Consider the following 15,770-nt stretch of genomic DNA (forward strand, 5'->3'; position numbering starts at 1 on the left):
TCACACACTAGTAGAGTAGGGAGTCAAACCCTGGCAGCTTTAACAAAAGGGCTTAACATGCTTAACGGCTACCACATTTTACAGGTGAAGAAATTGAGAATCTTAGCATTTTTGCCCAGACAGACAGCTGCTCATCAGTGCAGCTGGGATTCAAACCTAGGACAGTCTGAATCCAGAGTCTTGGTCCCAACAATACACCACCTCTCCAAGTCATGCAAAATGGGGAGAGTCCCTTTCCCACCTAAACCAGCTGCGATTACCATGGTCATAAGTCAGAATGCTTCATCTTCAAAGAACAGTGCTTGAACCTAGAATGGCCTCCTCGGAATTCTTATCAGATCCATCCAGCTGAATTTTGACTCCTTGTAATCTAAAGGTTATCCTGAGTTAGATGGGGAATGTGGAGAAGAGTTCTATTTGGGGGAAGAATTTGTTGTTGCTGTCATTTCTGTACCAAAACATCTCTTTCAAACAAGCCACTTATCTGATGCCTACCAGTCTTGCTGCCTGGAGACAAATTCTTCTTCCTGCACATGAATCCCAAACACTGGCTATAACCTGGAACACAGACAGGAAGGCCAATTTGAACCAGCCACCAAAGCCACCTTCAAGATCCAATTATGTGTGAAAAGATCACAAGAGCTAAGATTTTTCTGCTTGGATCTGGAACTAAACAACCAGCATTACTGCATGTAAAACATCAGAGTTCAGAAAATATCAGAAGCTATCCAGAACTTTACCTGGAGCAGACTTGCCTATGGGAACCCTCATGTGCGTTATTTTAGGTGTTTGTCTACCTCTGGAATGAAGACAGATGCCTTTAATCAGAGTGAGAGAGAGTGAGAGAGAGAGAGAGAGAGAGAGAGAATGAGAGGGAGTGTGTGTTTAAGCATGTGCAATACAAGGCATGTACAATATAATGCTTACCTAACTTTCCCCTCAAAATTTCCTATAGGGAGCAGAGAGCATGTTGCTCAGAACATGAGTTAGCTGCAAGAAAAGGAGGGGGTTGTCTGTGGATAGAATGGACACGAAGAATTTTTCTCATGTAACTTATAACTATGTAGTAATCTATAATTGTCTGAATACTTGACTGTGTCTCCCATGAGAATATAGGCTTCTTGAGAGCAGGGGCCGTATCTGTTGTATTCACCATTGTGCTTCCCAGGTGTATGGTACAAAACAGGCACCCAGTGATAGGATGAATGAATGAATGAGCAAACACTACTGCCACCAGTAAGCAGTGTGCACACAATCTTACTTTTGGCCTCACTGCCCTTAAAATCTGTAACCAAGACTTGTACCCTCTTGCAATCCCAACCTCCCTTCAGGGCTGAATAGTGCATGTGTATCATCATTTCTCACAAAGACTATTAAGCTGGCACCCTCCTAACTGGCCTCTGTGACACTAGACCTTGGCCATCTTCCAACCTGTTCTTCATTTGGCAGCCAGAGTACTATTCCTCTGCTTAAATCCAGCCACACTCCCTGGTGCTCCAGCCACATTCAAAAGCTTACACTGTCCCAAAGGCACCATACTTGTGCTGTACTTCCAAGGCTCCCGTCTACCCCGAAGGCTCTCCTCTCATTTGCTTGGCAATCATCTTTCGATAATGAACTCAAACAGTATTTTTCTATGAGACTTTACTCTTACCTTCTCCCCTCAGAGGAACCAACCCCTCCATCTTTTGTCCCTAAAGGTGTAACTACAGACCTAGCATCACATTCATGTCACTGTGAGTTACAAGAAGGCAGAGCCCATGTATTATGGACTGGCCATTTTATCACTAGCACAGTGTCTGGCATGTAGTAGATGTTGAATAATCCCTTCCTTGATGGACAAGTGGGTTTTGGAAAATAAAAGTGGAAAACTTTGGTAAGCTAATCATTTCTGGATCTCTTACTATGCTAGAGGAATATTGTCTATATTTATCTGCTAAGTCTACCAGAAAAATTAATGAAAGAAGGGACAATGGTGTGACCTGTTGTTGTTGCTATTGTGAACACCTACTGAGCAACAGACTTCATAGAATATTGCCTACTTGTAATTGGGATTGAGGTATCAAAAACAAAAGGACCCAAAATCAAGGAACCATGGTAAGGGACCTCAGAAAGAAGATACTTCTGAGATAGCAAATAAGTTTTGCCTCTATTGTCCGTGGTGAGACGTGGAAGCCTGGAGCAATGAATTCAGAAGGGCCCAAGGCTCCTCCCGGGTTTACACAACAAAGGGAGATGACTGTAGACAATATCTACAGTGGTGTAGCTGGGGGAAGAAGCAGTAGATACTACCACACAGTCACCTTGATCTAGTCCTTCCCCTTCACTGGACGTAAGAGGAGACAGAGACCTCAGAAATGTCTAGCTGAGGGTCACATGATTAGTGAGTGGCAGAGCTGGCCAATACGTGCATTCATTCAACATTTACTGAGTGAGTATTAGGTCCTGCATGGTGCCATCTGTTGAGATAAAATGATGAACAAAAATATTCATGGTCATCAACCTAGTGAAATTCAGTTTCCTCGATGCCTAACGCATAGCTCCTCCTACTACCTCAATAACGTCTCCAACTCCCACCTCCCCACTATAAAACTCCCATTTTATTATATGTAGTGACATTGCCCAGAAAAATATAAAAACTCTTTTTAAAAAAATACCTAATTCCAGGCTTCCCTTGTGGCGCAGTGGTTGCGAGTCCACCTGCCAATGCAGGGGACACGGGTTTGTGCCCTGGTCCGGGAAGATCCCACATGCCGCGGAGCGGCTGGGCCCATGAGCCATGGCCACTGAGCCTGCGCGTCCAGAGCCTTTGCTCCGCAACAGCAGAGGCCACAACAGTGAGAGGCCCACATACCGCAAAAAAAAAAAAACCTAATTCCAAACAATTCAACCAATTCATAACTATTCTTTCTCCCCCCATTCTATTTATCCAAACTTTTAAAAACTCACATTTAAGCAATAACTCCACAGTGATATTTGAAATTTTTTTCAGATAGCTATATCATTCCCAAATCTTATCATCAAAGAATTTATCACAATGTTAGAAGGAAGTGTTAGCTAAGCTTATGGAGACCCTATAGTTCACATTTTCCAGAGGTTGAACAATCATCTTTATACTGAGAAACTCAAACGAGTGCTTAATAGTTCTTACAGCAAGGAAATTCTATTTTTAAACCTAATCCGAATCTTACCACTAAAAGTTAAACTAAATCCACTGTATCATCAAAGACAACAGAAAAGAATCAGTCACCATCTTACATCAAATAATGGAGTACATATGCTTTTGGTCTGCAATTCTCCAGTTTCATCTTTTTCCCTTTAAAATTGAGAAAAAGGTTTTCTGTGGTGGCACAGGGGTTGGGAGTCCGCCTGCGGATGCAGGGGACACAGGTTCGAGCCCTGGTCAGGGAAGATCCCACATGCCGCGGAGCAACTAAGCCCGTGCGCCACAGCTGCTGAGCCTCCGCTCTAGAGCCCGTGCTCCACAACAGGAAAGGCCACCGCAGTGAGCACCACAGCGAAGAGAAGCCCCTGCTCGCCTCAACTAGAGAAAAGCCCGGGTGTAGCAACAAAGACCCAGTGCAGCCAAAAATAAAATAAATAATTTTTTTAAATGAGAAAAAATAATTTGTGGGAAAAGTTAGCAGGAAAAGGGACTGCTCTGAAATCTTAAATAATTTAGCCAAAAAAAATTTTTTTTTCAAAGAAAGTAACTGACCCAAAAAGATATATTTATGTACCTATAATTTTCACTAAGGAGTTTCCACTTTGACTCTGGAGTAAACACATGATTTTTCAAATTCATGGTCTGCAAAATCCCGAGGCACCAAGGAACACTTATTTCCATAGAGTAAAAAGACACATTCTGGCCTTATTCTGAAGAGGACACCAGAAAACAAAACTAATACTGTGAACAAACAAATCTTAGCTAAAACTCATTGAAATAATCCAAATGGTTTCCATTCCAGGGAAAATAGTAAGTCAGCAGTTTGCATACGGCTGCCTTTTCCAAATACACAAAATAAGCAAAAACACCACCAGAGGAAAGTGCAAATGCTGAACCCTTTCTATTTCTGTTTCCATGGACTGCAATTCAATCAATACCGCCGCCTGCAGTGCTCTGCCGCCATTTATGCACACTTCCAGGTGGCCTCCAATGTCCCACCCAGAGAGTCCAGAGGACTCCCAGACAAGGTTCAGGGAGCCATCAATCAAGCCACACAGAGAATGACAAGAAAGTCTGGACCCGAGACTCCAACTGCTAGCACAGCACTGGAAATCCAGAAAAATTAATCTTTGAAGGTGTCGAGCAACCAGAACTCTCGGCAAGAACATTCAGATTCTAAACAAGAAAACAATGGGGACGGAGGTAGGCATTCCTTAGAGAACAAAAGGCTCTGGAGAAAAACGTAAATGAATCACAACCCTTCACCTACTACCATTAACAGCCTGGAGCTGGCAAAGGGCTGTTGAGTAAAAATATTCTACATAAGGAAACTTAAGGGAAGTATTCAAAACCGTTCACCCAGGATAGAAGACAACTCCATGTGCAAAATCCTACGTGGGGAAAGTATATCCGAGGTTATTAAACAGCATTAGTAACTCTTAATGATTAGGGTAGCATCGTAAAAACCAAATTATTTTTGAAGAATAACATGAACAGAAAAGTGCTGTTTTAACTTCAAGACAGAGAACTTACTTCCAAACCCCCATCCTCCTACAGACCTTGAAAGGACAATAATTAGTCAAGAAAACAGCAAAATGAGGAAGTGGTATTCTCTTACAATTTCTGTTAATCCCCACCAGCTGTAATTTAAGAAATTCAGTGACATCAGCGTTTATACTGGATCCAGCAAGAATGACAGAACTACGAATGCAGAATCATATGGGGGGGGGGGAAAGAAACTTGGGGGCAACTGGAAAATACATCTGAAGACGTGGAAAATTAATTCACTTTGCAGTGAATCACTTCAACAGCTTCCAACACCAACACTGCCAAAAAAAAACAGAAAAAGTGGAAAAGGAAGGATAAGCACCCCAAACCTAATCAAATGATCCAGTGGAACATCTGAAAAAAAGAATGTCACTGAAATAAGTGAAGTAAACATTTCTGAAAACAGACAGAAAGCAATCTAACCATTTGTAAATGACAAGAACCAAAGATTCAATATTATACAGAGATTGTCACTCTTCAAAAAAACATATGCTATACGAGAACCTGTAAAAACTGAGTTACTTTGGTTATTACTTGCATTACCTTCTTGAAGACAGAGTCAATTCCATGGTCTCCTTTTCCCCAGAGAGAGAAAACAGCTCGTGAAAAAACCATTGCAGTAATTTCAAGGTGTCCCACCTGAGTTCACAGATGGACCTGGAACAGGTCTAACTCCCAATATAAAGGCCAACCATTACCTTTTACTCACGTCAGAGTCCGAGGGAGAAGAAAACCACACCAAACCTGACTGACCAAACAACCTATAGAGGAGTTGAAAAGACTCACCATGGCTGCCTCAGCCCTTTGGCTGAACATTGAGTCCACTGAACCGTCTCAGAAAGGAGATGATTACAAAGATGCGATTGTAGCTGCTCTGCCACACGCGTACAGGCACCTTCTCTCAACACTAGGAAGACTAAATGAGAGATGGAGTGATAATTAATAGGATTCTTGGCAGCAGGAGCCAGCTTCTTGAACAAACCAGTAATTGCTGCCTACTTAAAATGACAGAGAATCCAGCCAGCAAAGAGGGAGGTGCTAACAATGGGAATCATAAAACGTAAAAAAGACTTACATCAACAGGTTACTTGGCTCCCATTCAAAACTACCTCCTTATCTACACATTCAGTTAATAATGAGAGCAAATAAATTGAAAATCACAAACAGGAGGACTAGAGATCAATAATCCTTCCAGAAGTATTACCACAGATTTCCCTTCCACACACTCGCCAACACCCAAAATGTCATACATTGATCATGAAGATAACTATCAACTTGTACATGATGTCATACTAGAAAAGAACATTTTTCCCATAAGTGATATATTTGACTTGGACATCCTTTGAAAATAACCAGGCTGTTAAGAAACTTTTAACAGCAGCCACAGACACAGTTTACACTCTCTAGTCTGAAATTAAAACAATTTCTTGGTTGTAACCTCTCTAGGAAAGAAAAGGTATTTAGCTCAGAAGTTTTTTACCGGTATGACTGAAGATTTCTAGCAAGGTAGAGGACAGTTAGCATCCAGTATCTCCAGTTTAGACCTCCCAACCCCAAGAAATAATAGTACTGATTGCCAAACACTCAACTAGACAATATTCCCTCAGAGAAGACCAGTATCTACTTAACACTCCCTAGCAAGAAATAGACCAATGAACCTCTAACATCTTTAGATGCCCAGAGACATGGAGAGACGAGGATTCCATCTTCTGCCATGGAGAGATGTCTAGAGAGATAAACCAGGCCAGCAGGCACATAGTTTCGTAACGACTAATGCTGACCAAAACTCTTCATAAAATCAACTCCACAAGTAAAGACCCATCTCGTTCATTCCCTCAGGAGATCCCTGGCTCTCTGATGGTATTGCAGAGGATGACCTGATGCTCTACAAAAAACAGATCATTGAAAGACTAAGGGCTTCCTGACAAGATGCAGCCCAGGAGTCCCTATTGATAATATCTCATGGAAATCTCCAACTTTTCTCGTGGCAGTTAAAGATGCATGTGAGGTAGTACATCAGGAGCAGAAGCACTGAAAACTCAAATGGTTTACATTTTTCTTAGTATGCATGAGAATTAAGTGGTTGTTTTTTTTCAGTGTTGGTCTTTCTCCTTTCCCACTAATAAAAAGTAAGAATGCCTTTACATTCATTCGGTGAATGTCTAACCTATCACTGCTGGAACCCACTGAGTATATATACGGCTCATCGTTAAAGCCACCATCTAGTATTTTTATAACTTCTCCCTCTCTATTAGATCATTATATCCTATTATTCAAAATATTTAACTCAATATTTTGCGATGACTAATGTTCTTAACGCCCAAATGTCAAGGCAGAAGTTATGTTCATTACACAACATTATGATGTTTCATGACCTTTGGCATTCAAAGATAAACAGTCCAGAATGTAATAGACTGGCTATGACTTCATAAAGACATACAGGAAAAGCAATTAACAACTCAGGTTAGAGGGGAAAAATAGAGAGATGAATGGAAAACATCAAGATGTTAGGAGCTACATGTTCAATGGTAGCCCACAAGGATGGGTATGTAGACAAGACTTGATGTCACCAACTAGGGCCATTCAAAGATCTATAATGAGGAATGAGGAAAATCTATAACTTAATACCACACGCTTGTGAATGATTAAGCATCCACCGTCCCACCTTTTGCTACCTCTCTTAAAGTCTTCACAGCCTATCTCCTTTAAATCATCAGAAACAGCTTTGAAAACAAAGGACTATTCAGCCAAGCACTCTGTGGGCACCTTTAATAGATCTATTTATCTTGGATTAAGATGTTCAACCGTACCCAGAGTCTCCCTTTACTTCATCAGACACCTAGTCCTCTTTCTATTCCAAAATCAACATGAGCTGTTGCCCCTGATCTCTTCCTATCCTGCCTCCCCACTCCATGCCCCAATATATACAGTAACCACTTCAGTAGGGCAGATAAGAGGGTAAGCTTTGAAGTTAGACAGTCCTCCAGTTTAAGTCTTGGTTCCACCCTTATTTGAATGACCTTCGGCAAGTGACTTATGATGGCGCAGCCTCCGTTTCTTTTAAAATGGGATCCTACCTACCTCACAGAATTAAATATACAAAGCATTTGAAATGTACCTAGTACGCGTCTTAATATGTTTGTAATTCAACTAGATCTGGTTATTCATTCCTGCTGTTTCAGCTTCTTGACTTTTCTAACAGGAAAAATCTGAAAAAAAAATTACATAGGTACCCTCCTTATCCCAGGACTAAGACAGATGAACAGACACACACACACACACACACACACATACACAAACACACGCACGCATATATACATATACATACAAAGAAGCCATTCTTTTTATTTTTTTTAACTTTTTATTTTATATTGGAGTATAGCTGATTAACAACATTGTGATAGTTTCAGGTGCACAGCAAAGCGACTCAGCCATACATATACATGTATCCATTCTCCCCCAGACTTCCCTCCCATCCAGGCTGCCACATAACATTAAGCAGAGTTCCCCATGCCATACAGTAGGTCCTTGTTGGTTATCCTTTTTAAATATAATAGTGTGTACATGTCAATCCCAAACTCCATAACTATCCCTTCCGTCTACCCTTCCCCACTGGTAACCATAAATTTGTTCTCTAAGTCTGTGAGTCTGTTTCTGTTTTGTAAATACGTTCATTTGTATCATTTCTTTTTAGATTCCACATATAAGAGATATCATACAATATTTCTCCTTTCTCTGTCTGACTTACATCATTCAGTATGACAATCTCTAGGGTACATCCATGTTGCTTCAAATGAAGAAGCCATTCTTTTTATAATACACAAGGATACGTTATGAAAATGCAAAAGGTACAGATGCAAGGCAGAAAAAGACGCAACTTTCAATACTTTAACTCCAATGTTCTGTAATTTTCATCACTTTAACCCCAGTGGGTTTCAGTTTCCAAACTGCAGAAGAAATTAAAGCACTAACACAAGACACAGCCTGTAGAAAGGACTCTGAAATGCTAGGTGTTGCTGTTATTACTGTTGCTGTTTGTGTTTCTTTGTTGTTATTAAATTGTAGGATGTATCTGCTATGTCACTCGAAACTACTGGACCTACTGAAAACAATTCTTTTCTTCCTTCCTTCCTAAAAGAATTCCAAGCACTCTAAACAAGTACTCAGTTAATGTTTACAATAATGACTAGGCTTATAATTATAATATGCTAATTTTCAATACACTGAGAAGTCAAAAACATCACCTTTATCTTCTAGGCCATGAGTAAGTTGAGCCTGGTTACTTCAGAAACTCCCTGCACCAGAATTCCTAAGCCATTTTACTGCTTTCTGCTGGATTCTTCAGCAGTGATCCCCACAATTTCTCTGTGCTCTTTTCCCAGGTCCCCATTCTCACTCTCCACCTTCTAAAGAACAGTAGAAATTATGCCAAAATAAAGAGTAACATATCTGAACAGCCCCATTCAACTTTAAAGATCTGGAAATGATGGGCCTTTTTTTTTTTTGATGGGTCATTTTTATTGGCAAATAAACTCGTAAAAATAGAAGATTGGGTATCTGGAAAAGCTTGATTATTGTGGCTTCATGTATAGTCCACAACAATGTTGACGCAGACAATGCTTAAAAATGTTTTCCCGGGCTTCCCTGGTGGCGCAGTGGTTGGGAGTCCGCCTGCCGATGCAGGGTACACGGGTTCATGCCGCGGGGCGGCTGGGCCCGTGAGCCATGGCCGCTGAGCCTGCGCGTCCGGAGCCTGTGCTCCGCAACGGGAGAGGAAATGTTTTCCCCAGTGAGCATGTTTTTTAGCTCAGACAAATAACTGCCAGAGAAAGACAGGCACAAGAAAACAATTTTGAAGACAGTCAACCCTCATTATTCGTGGATTCCCTATTTTCAAATTTACCTATCACCAAAATTTATTTGTAACCCCAAAATTAATATATGCAGCATTTTTACAGTCATTTGTGGACAGAGAAGTGAGAAATCTGAGCCACCCACAATATGCATTCCCAACTGAGGTCAAACAAGGCGATGCTCTGTCTCCTTGTTTCAGTTTTCACATGGCAAACAAGTGTCCTTTGGGGGGGGGGTCCATTTCGTGCTATGCGTTTTGCATTTTTGTATTTTTTTGTTGGTGACTTTACTGATGACCTCCAAGCCTACCTAGTGCAGATGTGCAGTCTAGTGTTGCTGAGCATGAGACGGCTGTGAGGTGCCTTACGGAGAAAAGCGCAAGTGCCAGATAAGCTCCCTCAGACATGACTTACAGTGCTGTTGGCCATGAGTTCAATGTTAATGAGTCAATAAAGTGTCTTTAAACAGAAACACACATAAAACAAGGTTATGTATCAATTGGGTGACAAATACGCTGTGACCACAGGCTCGCAGGAACCTAACCCTGTTCCAAATTAAATGTTCATCGTGACTGCATAGAACAGAACTACTACCACAAACAACAGAAATTGACTGTATGCTTATTTCATCTCCTAGCACCAATAGTAGTAACAACAATTAGTGCCCCTACTAACTTACTGTACTGAGCATTTTATATTTACCAGGCGTACGCACATGATCTTCCATCATCTTCACGGCTATTCCGAGAAGAAAATGCTATTACCCTCATATTTCAGGTGAGAAAACTGAGGTTCAAAAAACCTGTACAAGGGTCCACAGTTAGTAAGAAAAAAGGTCAAGATATTTTCATACACATTTTCCTGACACAGTTTAACAGAATTCCCCAAAGTTATTGATCCCTTCTGGCACACCAGAAACACTTCATTCATTTTGGCCTCTCTTTATTCAAGAAACATATATAGACACTATACTGGATCCTAGAGATGCCCAGGGAACTAACAACTTCCCTGTTCTCGTAGGGCCTCTTTCAAGTGAGGAATGACAGACAATCAAATAAATATTACCTATCAAACTATGTATTGGGCTGGCCAAAAAGTTCATTCGGGCCTTTCCGTAAGATGTTATGGAACGTTTTGGCCAACCCAATATAAGTAAAAGATGCTTGATTTCTTAAAATATACATTATTTTTTAAATAAGTCTTCAAACAAGGTAAGAGCTAAAGGCTGTATTCAGTGAATATCAGTTTAAAATATATTCTCCCTTATACTATACATGATCTCTTACATTATATACGATCTCACTTATACGTGCAATCTAAAAAAAAAAAAGGAGCTCATAGATTCATAGATACTGAAAACAGAATGGTGATTGCCAGAGGCAGGGATTGGGGGTGGGCAAAAGACTGAAGGCACTCAAATGATACAAAATTCCAGTTATAAGATAAATAAGTCATGAGAATGTAATCAGCATGGTGACTATAGTTAATAACAGTGTATTGCAGTAAGCAACAAGGATATACTGCATAGCACAGGGAATTATAGCCATTTTCTTGCAGTAACTTTTAATGGAGTATAATCTGTAGAAATACTGAATCTCAATACTATACACCTGAAATTAATATAATATTGTAAATCACCTATACTTCAATTTTTTAAAATAATTTTTTAAATAAAAATCAGAAGAAAACAAAAAATCCTGTTTTGCATATTTGAAAGGTGCCAAGAGAATAAATCTTTAAAAAGTTCTCATCACAAGAAGAAAAAATTTTGTAACTATGTATGGTGATAGATATTAACTAGATTTATTGTAGTGATCATCTCAAAACATACATGACAATATATACAGTATACAAATACAGTATACAAATATTGAATCACTATATTGTGTACCTGAAACTAATATAATGTTATAAGTCAATTACACCTCCATAAAAATAATAATTTTTATATTGATTACATTTTGACTTGGAATTATTTTGGATGTATTGGATTAAATAACATACTACTCTTATTTAATAAATAAATAAATAAATCACTTAATGTATTTCTTTCACTGATGTGACAACCAAGTGGGCTCTTTTCTTCCCCCAGAAAGAGCTCCTCTAGCCCTTGATGACCTGATCTGGGTTCCGTGCCAGCCCTTGGGCAGCCACCCATCTGCCAAAAGCAATGGCAGTTTACGGTTGACCCTTTTCGTTCACCATTATCTCCTGACTCCACAGTAGACTCAATAAATATTTACTGAATATTTTACCTCATAGGCAAGGAAAATTTACCGAAAGATCTTCCAAATAGTTCCCAAACCATGACTCTGAAAAAATAAGAGGGAGAGTTAGGGGCTTCCCTGGTGGCGCAGTGATTGAGAGTCCGCCTGCCGATGCAGGGGACACGGGTTCGTGCCCCGGCCCGGGAAGATCCCACATGCCGCGGAGCGGCTGGGCCCGTGAGCCATGGCCGCTGAGCCTGCGCATCCGGAGCCTGTGCTCCACAACGGGAGAGGCCACAACAGTGAGAGACCCGCGTACCGCAAAAAAAAAAGAGGGAGAGTTAGATCTCTTCACGTCCACCTCTTGAGACATCCAAGAAATAAATCTACTCTGAAAACTCCCCAAACTGCCTTGTCCATTTCCTCTTCCCTGAGCTATGGGTATCTTCAGTCTAACTCCAGCCTGCACAGCTGATTGATCCTCTTCTCTCACAAAAACACGGAGCTCACAAACCCATCCCACTGGGTGGTGTGAAGCCTGAGAAGGATGGTCAGTCAGAAGACTTCATTCTGTCCTGTGCTCCTGAGTTCCCCAAGCACACTGGATCTCACCCTAAAGAATCTAACTCTATGCGTCTTTCACCTCTGTGGGGGGGGGGGGTGGTCACGCGGGTGTGGAGGAGGCAGGGGTGTTTCAATTACATGGAAAGAGGGAAACTGTCATTTTCCCTGTTTTGTTATAAAACTCAGGAAAGGAACTGTTTAGCCAAGAACCAAATTTCAATTAGTCAGGACAATACCAGAGAAAAGCTGAAGATACTCTGAAAAACACCCTTTTGAGAATCCTGTATGTGCTTGTATGAATATATGTATGGTTTCTGGTAGAAAATGTCTCCCATTAATTGGTAATCAAACTAGTTCCCACCCCTCTGCACACAACAGCTGAGAGGTGGCGGAAGTGGTCCAGAAGAATGCTGGGTGACAGCCAAGTCCAACTCCAGGTTTGAAAACTCACTGCATAAATCCCAAACGTGTGAGAACTGACTATATGGTTGATTGTGACAACTGACTATATGTACTTAACAGTGACAAAACAATGGTAGAGTCAGCAGCACCTACACAGATGAACCACTTCTTTCATTCTTATGTAAACCCCTGAATTCTAATGGCAATGACACCAGGAGTAGCCCTTGGGTACAGTAGCAGGCAGAGAGCAGCAGTAATGCAGGTACAGCAGCAGGTGGAGCGGTAATTGGGGCAGCAGCATCTACTGCGCCCTTACTACAGGTAGTACTCTCACTACCTTACTGAATCTTCCCAGCCAGCCAATGAGGGAGGGACCCTCGTTACCCAGGTAATGCGTCTTAAGCTGTAACTGATGAAGACATCCACTTATGTGTGCAAGACAATGGGAATTTTCCTTCTAAGAAAGATGGTGGCTCTTCAAACTAACCCCCTTTCTGCTTTCTAGGGATCAGTTTAGCCACAGGTTTGGGGGAGAAATTTTGTGAGGCTCAAGCAAAGCATGTCATCTGATTGCGGTGATCGTTTCACAATGTATATGTATACCAAAGCATCAAGTTATACACCTGAAATATACACAGCTCTTATCTGTCAATCATACCTCAATAAAGCTGGAAAAAAGAAAAGAAAAGCAAGCTATCATGTTGGTGTGGGTACCTAGGCTCGCTACGCAGTGCTACTAGGAGGGATAAATCCTAGAAGAGTGAAAGATTTTGCGATTCAAGAATACAGGGGGGCTTCCCTGGTGGCGCAGTGGTTGAGAGTCCGCCTGCTCATGCAGGGGACACGGGTTTGTGCCCCGGTCCGGGAGGATCCCACATGCTGCGGAGCGGCTGGGCCCGTGAGCCATGGCCGCTGGGCCTGCACGTCCGGAGCCTGTGCTCCGCAACGGGAGAGGCCACAACGGTGAGAGGCCCGCGTATCGCAAAAAAAAAAAAAAAAAGAATACAGGGTATTATGGCTTATACTGGATAGAGATAACTGTATAATGAGGCTGTCTTGTGAAATGTGAAAAGATAAAGCAGGAACTCACTACAGGCCAAGTTTAAATGTGAGAGGAATGACAGATACACGTGTGGACACAGCCGTGGAGCCCGGCTTCTACCCTGCATGGTGTTGTGAAACCCCAATTCGTGCATCTTATTATTTATTCCTCTACCTAGCTATAGTCTATCATTACGATGAAAAGAAACATGTTGATAAAGACAAAGACTGTTCTGGCAACAAAAGTAATGCCCTACCTGTAAATAGCATGTGCTGTCTTTAAATACCTCCCTGTTAGGCATCCCAAAGTTCACCACTATCTGATCTGCATCCACTCCCAAAGGTCCTGATGTTGATCATCCAACCGAGGGATGACCTGGCCCTACTTCCCTTCTCTTCTATGGACCCTCTTATTTCCTGCTGATTGCCTTTGAGTCGTTTTCTCTTAATGACAGCGTCTGAAACTAAAAAGTCATTTCAAGTCAAAAAACCTTGTTGGTGCTGTGGGCAAAGATGGAACCAGAATGAGGGCCCGGTTACGAGCACAAGAACCAAGGCTTCGGCCTGAGGATTTTACTCAAGTATTTCTTTTAATTCGCACAATTAACTACAACTTAGATCATACTATTATCCACTCACCCCACTTAGTCCTCTGTTGAAATAGAGGCTACAAGAATCACTTGCCCAAAGAGAGAAAAGCTAGTAAGTGGTCAAATTGAAATTTAAGTTAAAAATCCTTCTTCTCTCTGAAGGTTAAACCCAAAACTCTAGACTTCTTCGACTGGTTAGAGCTCTTAACCCGTTTACAATAAGAGCAGATTCTTTGCCAAAAAGCATCAGGGCTTTTTGTCTGGAGAAGGTCAGCATGCAGCAAAAGGAAAAAAATAAAAATAAAAATAAAAATCCTTGGGTTTTAGTGGATTAAAAATAAGAGTAGGCTGAATCCCCTGGTAAGTAAGGAGTCCAGAACTGCCTTATAGGTCCTACTTGTCTGATACAACATTGACCCTGCCCTTCCCTCTCCGCCTGAAATGAGGATGGCCTGGTGAGATTCAGGATGAGGGAGACGATCTGTTATGTCAGGACACCCTAACATGTGACAAAACAGAGGCTGCCTGGTCGCAGTCACCCCGCCCCTCTGTTTTGGAAGCTCCCACACTCTACAAACTGTCTGGAATTCATTAAGAAGGGAAAACAGGCTGACAGTCGTATTTCAAATTTTATTCAGCAGAAATTTTGTGAAAAACAATTTGGTCATGTGGGCACACTCATAACCACCATTACCCTGTTTCTCCACCAAATCATTCAGTCAAGTGACTGCCGTGTGCTTCAAGTTTCACACTTTGTGAGTCTCCATTAAACTACAACCCTCCAAGATCTGGGCCAGGGCTCCTCATGGTAGTACAGCTAGCTTAACTCCAAGTCTCTTATTTAGAGATCACATCTGGACAACCAAGCATCCTACCTGGTTTCATTAACCTAAATCTGATAGCTAACTTTCTAGAGGGGATTTTCCCTTTTTTTTTTTTTTTTTAATCAGTGAGTGATTATTATCAATGATCATCTCTAGCCTGACCATAACAAGCAACATGGCGTTTTTTACGAAATGCACTCCAATCCAGGATATTTTTCATTCCAAAACAGGAACAATTTAATGTGGAGACAAAGGATTTATGGTAAAAGCATTAGGGAAGTAGTTTGCAAACTTGAGTGTGCATCAGCATCTCCTGGAGGACTTGCTAAAAGACACAGACTCCTGGGACTCCCCACCAACAGTTTCCGATTCAGGAGGCATAGGGTCCGAGAACGTGCATTTCAAACAAGTTTTTAAGTGACGCTGAAGCTGCTGGTCTGCGGGCCACATTTTGAAAACCATTGCTCTAAGGTGGTGGTGGTAGTGACGGATGTATTGTTGCTGTTGGAAAGTGGGGCAGTGATTTAATCCATGAACTTGGAATAGGAAGCACTGCATAGAGGTGGGATTCTGAG

General features: G+C 41.4%; 1 protein-coding gene across 4 annotated transcripts in view; it reads right to left on the minus strand.

Annotated features, from left to right (window-relative positions):
• MITF (melanocyte inducing transcription factor) overlaps positions 1–15,770 on the minus strand; it is a 223,150-nt gene that overhangs the window by 195,794 nt on the left and 11,586 nt on the right. The gene's annotated exons all lie outside the window — the stretch shown is intronic.

The sequence above is a fragment of the Globicephala melas genome, chromosome 11 (genome assembly GCF_963455315.2).
Source record: "Globicephala melas chromosome 11, mGloMel1.2, whole genome shotgun sequence".
NCBI lineage: Eukaryota > Metazoa > Chordata > Mammalia > Artiodactyla > Delphinidae > Globicephala > Globicephala melas.